Genomic DNA, 9,510 nt, shown 5'->3' with positions numbered 1-9,510 from the left:
ATTTAAGTCCTTTTTTACAATAAATTTCCTCTCTGCCAAGTTGGTGACGATATGCATGAAGAAAGCGAAATATCAAAAACAAAAGAATAAGAATGTGAAAGCGAAAGTGCAGATTTATAGTAAAAAAGGACTTATTTATTTATCTATTTCTCACCCACACCTATCATATACCGCTTCTGAAGATATGGACTAGGATTACTTTTGGTATGGAGTGCTTTTATGCTGCCTTTATATGCTTTTTGGACCTTCAAAGTTCTAGCCACCATTCACTTGCATTGTATAGACCTACAGAGCTAAGATATTTTTCTAAAAATATTTGTTTGTGTTCAGCAGAAGAAAGAATGAAAGGAAAGAGTACATTAAACTAAAATATCATATCACACCATCCCATTGTGTGAAACGAGCTTAATAAACACGTATCTGGACAATTCGCTCTTTACGCCCTCTTAACCACATTCCAAGTTTCTTCTTCAGTTCTTTCACAACATCTTGTGTTAAGTGGGAGTGGTTTGCAGTCTTACTGGACGCAGACGGACACCTCTGCTCCTCATGAGTTCATGATGAGTTCATATGAAATGGCCATCAGCAATTCATGTTGTATCCACAGGGAGGCGCAGCTGTCTCATCAATCCACGTGGTCTGACCTCGGCACTCCGCGCGATATCAATGTTCTGCTGGTAACTATAGCAACAAGGCGAAAAGCTAGATCGCTAGTTAGCAAGCCTCCCAAGCTACCCTTACCTCACATACCGCAAAAACAACACAACACTTTAAAATGCCCAGCTGAAAATGCAATAACGGCAGGTGGCTGAAAATATGACGTTCTTTAACCAACTGTTTTCGATTTGTGTTAAGTTTATGGTTGTATACACCGTTATTAGCTTACTAATTCATTCTCACTTTTGCTGCTGTGTTGTGACCCATAATGGGAAAAGATGCGGAAGAGGTCGCTGCATCTCTCGTACGGGAATATCTCAGTCGAAAGGTGGGTGACAGATCAGTTCTTTTATTACTTCATTAAAAAAGGCCAGTGCTGGTACTTGGAAGAAATGAAAACACATCAGTTGAGCACAGAGGATGGGGAATGGCTAACTGTTCTGTACCATTCAAAGCAACATTTACATTTTTTAAAACTTGTTCACCTAATGGTATATAAATACTATATGTTTTTAGGCGTTTTAAAGAGAGTTCACAGTAATAGCCTATTTCCCCCTTCTCTTGAGAGATGCTCTTGCAGGATGATCTGTAAACCATAAACTTTGCTTGCAGGGCTTGAAGAAAACCATTGCTTGCATGGATGAAGAGCTTCCACGGACTAATTCAAGCATTAATAATAGATCGGATCTACGGCGGATCCTTCACCTTGAAGGCCTTTACAAAAAGAATAAGGTACCAAAGTGATGTCCAGCCTCTTGGTTTGTAAGTTAAAGAATGTAGGATGGAAAAGACGCGTAATGACACCATCAAATATATTTGTGTTTAGGCTGAAGAACGTCCCTTGAAGTCCATGTTGGAGATTATGGTAAAGGAGAAAATGAGTGAGGGTGGCAAAGCCACAGGGCATCCCCATGGTGACCATCAACCACATCCACTGGAGCAAACCCTGTCCAGTTCTTCCTTAGACTTGACTGAAAGTATTACGACAGATGAAAGTTTTATGGAATATCTGCAGTTTGACAGCTCAAGGTAGCCACTCAATTTTAAAATGTAAACCCATTGTCAGTTTTCTCACTCTAAGTTAACTGTTCAAGGCTTTTTGACAGCAACATACACCTTTTAAACAGGTTATTTGGAACCAGCAGTGTGTCACAGATTATTGTGCCTTCCCAAACACCTTCTGAAAAAACTCGCTCACCACAAACCAGCAAGACACTCAGCAGCTTTGCTGATCCTTCTGAGAGTGAGAGAAGTCTGTTTTCTTTGTCTTCAAGCCAGGATAGTGTCTTAACAGTGGCAAGAGAGGGATTTCCCTCAGAGAAAAAGATTCTAGACACTGACAAGCAGAAGAACAGAAGCAGCAGAATAAGATGAGGCATTATGGCAGGTCCCATAGCCAGCTCTTTGCAGGTGATGGATGTTTCCTCTCATCTTAGTTGTAATGCTTCTCTTATTTTACACTATTCTGATGGTTGAGTAATTTAAAATTCAAACAAATCCACCATTTATTAATGTATTATCTTCTCTTTATTTTTTGGCTAAGACTAAGATTTGATTGTACTTTCCACCTAAAAAGCAAATTGATATACTATGGGTAAGTCTATCAATTTAAAATATAGAAAGTAGGGGTGTGCAGCAAAGCCATTATCTGTATCTGTATTTGTATTTGTTACTTTGACAAAATCATTTGTATCTGTGTCTGTATTCAGATGGAACCGGATGTAGGCATGGCTTAAACAGGAAGTGCCCCAAAACTAAATTTAAAATGTACTCTCTTACATTTATTCTGTATATAAAATATGCCTCGGATAGGCCTATTTATATTATTATTATTGTTAGTAATAATAATAATAATTATTATAGACTTATATCTTAGTATCTTTGTTAACGTTAAGTCGAGACAGCGGCCATCCTATGAACTTGGAATCACATCGTGCGTATTTTCATTCATAAGGTTTACACTGTAGTAATCTTGGTTTCACAGAGTCATCATTGTTTTGTAATTTTTGTTATGTTTATTTAAAATATCGCTTAATACCTGTGTTTGTTGGATGATCAGTCTTCCGAACATTTTTCTATTATTCAGATAAATTTCTTTATTCATTTTGAAGTCATTATACGTGCCTTTCCGAATAAGGTATTCGGCTTCGAGCATATCCCTAATAGAAAGTATTGACAATTAAATTTTTCTAGGAAAGTAACCGAAGACGTCCAGCCCGAAAGGCATCTGGATCTTCGTCTCTTATAACAACTGAGGATTGTAGAAAAGCAACAAACTGGACAAACAGCCTTGATACTACACATACAAGCTCAAATTCATCGGCCTTAGTTGAACGGAATCAAAGCATGGATAGCGATGTGGTTGAGAGGATGCCAAAAGTCAAGCCTCAGCATCGCTTGTGAGTTTATTTGAATCTTTCTGGTGGCCCTGTTGTTTTCCCCAAAATACTGGCGAGATAAAGACTAAAAACTGGATCAGAGCTCCAACAGATCAAATTGTTGTTTTTCCAGACACTGATTAGAAATAGCCTGAGACTGAGAAGGATTTTCAGTGGAGAATTGGCACTGAAAGTGCAAGCGAGTCCAGAACTACTTAACCATTTTTTTGGGAAACCTGCTCTGCACATTTTAAGTACAGTATACTTTCCAGAATTAGAAATCTGTAAATTCGAATGCTTTTTTTTTATATCTTTTTTTTTTTTTACATTAATTTAAAGGAATATTCCGGGTTCAAAACAAGTTAAGCTCAGTCGACAGCATTTGTGGCATAATGTTGATTACCACAAATAAATAATTTCAACTCATCCCTCCTTTTCTTTAAAAAAAGCAATAATCTGGGTTACAGTGAGGCACTTATATGAAAATGAATGGGGCCAATATTTAGAGGGTTTAAAGGCAGAAATGTGAAGCTTATAATTTTATAAAAGCACTTGCATTACTGCTTCTGTTAAAACACATGTATTATTTAAGTTGTGAAGTTGTTTAAATGAACATTTTTACACTAATGTTATGGTTTGTTGACATTACAGTATCATGGTAACAAAGTTATAAAACTGGCTATAACTTTAGACAGAAAAGGTTAGTAAGTGATTTAATCACACTAAAACACATGTATTGTTTATGTCTTGTGGCTATACTTCTGAAATTTTAACGTTTACTGATTGGCCCCATACACTTCCATTGTAAGTGCCTCACTGTAACCCAGATTTTTGCTTATTTTTAAGAAAAGGAGGGGCAAGTCAAAATGAATTTTTGTTGTAATCAGTATCATGCCAAAAATGCTGTTGATTGAGCTTAACTTGAATTGAACCCAGAATATTCCTTTAATGTTGAAAAATGCCTTTTAGAAGGCCTATTCAATTGGTGGCCTGCAGGCCAAATCTGGCCCGTTTGAAATTTTCAGTGGCCCACATGAGGTTGTCAGTTGTCTTAGGGGCTGTTCACACTGAACGCGTTTTGTGTCTGATCGTGTTGTTTTTCAATTATTTTCCTATGTAAACTTGTGCTAGATGGAAGTCGTGCCATGTCTCGATGTTTTTACAGTGTCTCTTGCACAAGCGCTGCATTTTTAGATGCTTTCAGAGGTTGCGCAACAAATAATCATTATTTGTAATTTTGATGAAATAGGAAGATTTAAGAACTAAAATCATGGACAACTGACAAGCGTGAGAGACAATTAAGTTCTGTTAATTAATTTGGTCAAGAAAACATTTGATTTGAAAAGTCAAAAGTTTAAATCATTGCATCTATAACAAACATTACTGTTATTGTTCAATAATATGTTTTGTATCAGTCTGATTTAGTTATGGACAGTTAATTAGAATTTCCTGCTGGAAAAAATGTCCTTGATGTTTTGTTTATTTAGTGAACACAAATTATAGGCCTATTATAACACAATATCTGATAGAAGCTTTTCGTTAACAAAATATTCTGGATTGGCCCGCGTGCCCCAGAGATTTTTTAAATCTGGCCAACTTGTCTGTGAAGTTTAATAGCTTTGCCTTATAGGCTAAATTAGACAATATGACTCTGAATGGTAAAAAGAGGCTGTTGGTATTTGTGCTTAGCTGCAAAATGTCAAATCTGTGATTGTTGACTTTATCGTTTCTTCTCCAGAAAGAATCTGGCTCCCAACACAAAACTAGATGGTCTCCATGTGCTGGACATGGTTTTGGGTAGTGCACCTAACATTTTCTACTGATTACATTTTCTACAATGGTTCATAGCCAACTTAAATGCACAGCACACTAGCAACTGTTGTGTTCCTTTATCTGACTAGTGTTGCTTTATTGCTGTCAGTCGATTCAATTGTTTTTATTTCAATTAATCACACTATACAATTAAAGTCAGAAGTTTACATACACCTTAGCCAAATACATTTAAACTCAGTTTTTCACAGTTCATGGCATTTAATCGTAGAAAACATTCCCTGTCTTAGGTCAGTTAGGATCACTTCTTTATTTTAAGAATGTGAAATGTCAGAATAATAGTAGAGAGAATTATTTCTTTCAGCTTTTATTTCTTTCATCACATTCCAAGTGGGTCAGAAGTTTACATACACTTTGTTAGTATTTGGTAGCATTGCCTTTAAATTGTTTAACTTGGGTCAAATGTTTTGGGTAGCCTTCCATAAACTTCTCACACTAAGTTGCTGGAATTTTGGCCCATTCCTCCAGACAGAACTGGTGTAACTGAGTCAGGTTTGTAGGCCTCCTCGTTCGCACACGCATTTTCAATTCTGCCCACAAATTTTCTATTGGATTGAAGTCAGGGCTTTGTGATGGCCACTCCAATACCTTGACTTTGTTGTCCTTAAGCCATTTTGCCATAACTTTTGAGGTATGCTTGGGGTCATTGTCCATTTGGAAGACCCATTTGTGACCGAGCTTTAACTTCCTGGCTGAAGTCTTGAGATGTTGCTTCAATATATCCACATAAGTTTCCTTCCTCATGATACCATCTATTTTGTGAAGTGCACCAGTCCCTTCTGCAGCAAAGCACCCCCACAACATGATACTGCCACCCCCATGCTTCACGGTTGGGATGGTGTTCTTCGGCTTGCAAGCCTCACCCTTTTTCCTCCAAACATAATGATAGTCATTATGGCTAAATAGTTCAATTTTTGTTACATCAGAGGACATTTCTCCAGAAAGTGCCCATGTGCACTTGCAAACTGTAGTCTGGCTTTTTATGGCAGTTTTGGAGCAGTGGCTTCTTCCTTGCTGAGCAGTCTTTCAGGTTATGTCGATATAGGACTCGTTTTTCTGTGGAGATAGATACTTGTCTACCAGTTTCCTCCAGCATCTTCACATTGTCCTTTGCTGTTGTTCTGGGATTGATTTGCACTTTTTGCACCAAACTACATTCATCCCTTGGATACAGAATGTGTCTCCTTCCTGAGCGATATGATGGCTGCGTGGTCCCATGGTGTTTATACTTGCTTACTATTGTTTGTACAGATGAACGAGGTACCTTCAGGAAATTGCTCCCAAGGATGAACCAGACTTGTGGAGGTCTTGGCTGATTTCTTTTGATTTTCCCATGATGTCAAGCAAAGAGGCACCGAGTTTGAAGGTAGGCCTTAAAATACATCCAGAGGTACACCTACAATTGACTCCAATTAGCCAATTAGCATATCAGAAGCTAATTGGCTAATTGCCTAAAGGCTTGACATAATTTTCTGGAATTTTCCAAGCTGCTTAAAGTCACAGTTAACTTAGTGTATGTAAACTTCTGGCCCACTGGAATTTGATATAGTCAATTAAAAGTGAAACAATCTGTCTGTAAACAATTGTTGGAAAAATTACTTGTGTCATGCACAAAATAGATGTCCTAAATGACTTGCCAAACTATAGTTTGCTAAAATGAAATCTGTGGAGTGTTAAGAGCTCCTTTCTCCATTATTTTATCACTGACTGGGAAGCGCTGTTAGAGATTCATTTATTTACTGAGATGATAACCTCTCTATCATAGGAGAGAGTGTATCTGTCAACTAGAATGTCTGTGGGGCCGCCATAATATGCTATTTTATGCTAAGCTTGTAGGCTGACCTTGGTAAAAGGGCTCTGGTGCTGTGGTGTGTGCGTCAGTGTAATGACTCTGGGCGGTCACATTACATAGGCTCTGCCCTTCACACCAGTGTTTATGCTGTATAACGTAAATGCGTTAATCGCAATTGAGAAAAATGAATGCGTTAATCTTTTTTAATTAATAGCATGCGTTAACGTGTTAATTCTGACAGCTCTTGTTGCTTTATATGACTGAAGTGTTGCTTTAGTGGTCCACATTAATTTCTTTCACATGGAAATCTTTAACTAATTCTATGTTCTTCCAAACACTACACTGATGACATGTTTATCTGCTTTCGGGAGCCCTTGCAGCTTAAAATAATTTAAAGTAATCATAAATCTGTTGTTTAAAACTCTTTTGTTTTGAGGGATAGTTTTCAAATCTTACAGATGACATAGAAAATGAGGAGAGCTCGTGTGATGTTTCTAGAACATCTATGACAGAACTTCATTTGGACAGGATTCCCATGGACCAGAAAACTGCTACTGTAAGCACATAACCATTTTTACTCCCTGGAACCATAATCCCTGTGATATCAACACAGTCTGAAATGATATCTGTCACCTCTTTTCTAATTCAGGCTCTGAAGGAGATCATTTTTGGTTCTCCCAAGGCTTGCTTCACTGAGGAGTGGAAACAACAGAATTTTTCCTTTTCAGATACTCCTGGTTTGAAATATGGGATTGTACAAAAGAAGGTACTTCAGACAACCTCAGTGTGAAAGGGATAGTTCACCAAAAAATGAAACTTCTCTCATCATTTACTCACCCTCTGCCACTGGGATGGCATCTCAGATGTGTATGACTTTCCTTCTTATGCTGAACTCAAACGAAGATTTTTAGAAGAATATTTCAGCTCTGTAGGTCCCCACAATCCAAGTAAAGGTATACCAAAAATTTGAAGCTCCAAAATGCACATTAAGGCAGCATATATAATCCATAAGACTCCAGTGGTTAAATCTATATCTTCAGAAGCGATATGATAAGTGTGGGTGAAAAACAGTCTCTGCCCAGTAGGTGGTGATATTCATGAAGAAATCAAATCGCCAAAAACGAAAGAAGAAGAATGTGAAAGTGAAAGTGGAGATTGATAGTAAAAAGGATTAAATATTGATCTGTTTCTCACCAACACCTTTTATATAGCTTCTGAAGATATAGATTTAACCACTGGAGTCTTATGTATTACTTTTATGCTGCCTTTATGTGCATTTTGGAGCTTAACATTTTTGGTACCCATTCACTTGCATTGTGAGGACCTATAGAGCATAAATATTCTTCTAAAAATCTTTGTTTGTGTTTTGCAAAAGAAAGAAAGTCATACACATCTGGGATGGCATTAGGGTGACTAAATAATGAGAGAATTTAAATTTTTGGGTGAACTATTCCTTTAATTGTTTTGTTTGTAGTACACAGTACATTGCACAGAGCTGAAATCAATCTGTCAGTAATTTTGGTGTCTAAACCTTTGTGTGATGCGTTCCTTTGTGTTTTGTTCCATCAGGGAGGACCCTGTGGGGTGCTTGCTGCAGTTCAGGCCTGTGTTCTGCAGAAGCTTCTGTTTGAAGAATCAAGCAATGAATCACCAGAAGAGTATGTGCCAAGCATCATTTATGTTTTTACTCATTCTTTTATTATAGAGACCTACTGTATATACATCTCTGAATCATTATGATATCATTCAATGTCTTATTAAGCTCTTTCACTCATATTTCATGCATATTTGCATCGTTTTGATTACTGGTAGTTTGTCATTAAGTTGGTAAACCAGTGGATGCTTTTGATTGGATGGCATAAAATTGTGTTTAATTGATTGTCACCAGGAGATTGCAGGTATCAAACGTTTTAAGAACAAAATGTCTATCTCAGGCTTTGGCTGAAATACTATGGAGAGCCGGGGATATGAAAAGAGCTACTGTTGCAATGTTAGTGTGTCACACATTTAGCATTAACATTCATATTTATATTCAGTGCTTAGAAATGGCTCAGTATTTTACAAAAATGTCTACAACATGCAAAAATATGAACAACACCAACATTTGGAGATGAGTTAATCCTTCAAATATGTTTTACAGATGGCGAAATGCTGTAGTCAGCTGGAATGATACCGACCCTATTCTTTGATAATGTACTGAAAAAGGAGATGTTTGCAGCCTGTTTCCCCTGGTTTGATGTTATCTGATGTAAACAAATGTGCATTATGTTTCATATAATTCTTTTTTTTATTATTATTAAAAAAAATTCATAAATTTGCTGTTCTTAATTTTTTGTTTATTTGTTTACTTTTTAAACAAATTATTTTTCCAGATATGTAGATCAACTTTGGGAAAACATCAGATTGTCAGTATTATTAAAGTTTCTTGTTTGTTGTCCCCCTAGTTGAAATAAGAAATAGGCCCATGCTCTTTCATGTTTGTTTTATACAGTTTTTGCAATCTTGTTTGTCAACATTTTCATTACCAGTTTCTCTTTATACAGGGTCTGACTCTTATCTGACTCTTAATCCACCGCTCTCTATTTTTTTCTTCTTCTGGAAAGTCATTCAAATGTATTCAAATTATTTATTTTTCTTTTGCTCTTGGAGCAAATAGGTAAGTGAAAATAATATTTGCTGTGATCTCCCATTCACCACCGTCAAAGTTTACCCTGCAACAGAGATGGGCGATACCACTTGTTTTCTTTTCAATCCCATACCAATAATTTCAAGTTCAATACTGTCGATACCGATACAATACTTCTGTTAATTTTTTTTTTTTTTTGTGATTTCTTGGGATAAAATGGGCAATTT

The 9,510-nt window shown here is 36.8% G+C and overlaps 1 pseudogene; it reads left to right on the top strand.

Annotated features, from left to right (window-relative positions):
• The first annotated feature begins 575 nt into the window (after positions 1-575).
• LOC127414828 (probable ubiquitin carboxyl-terminal hydrolase MINDY-4) lies at positions 576-8,965 on the top strand (annotated as a pseudogene).
• Positions 8,966-9,510: the final 545 nt, after the last annotated feature.

The sequence above is a fragment of the Myxocyprinus asiaticus genome, chromosome 24, assembly GCF_019703515.2.
Source record: "Myxocyprinus asiaticus isolate MX2 ecotype Aquarium Trade chromosome 24, UBuf_Myxa_2, whole genome shotgun sequence".
Taxonomy (NCBI): domain Eukaryota; kingdom Metazoa; phylum Chordata; class Actinopteri; order Cypriniformes; family Catostomidae; genus Myxocyprinus; species Myxocyprinus asiaticus.
The sequence above is the reverse complement of the archived record's forward strand: the minus strand, read 5'-3'. Positions and strand labels throughout refer to the sequence as shown.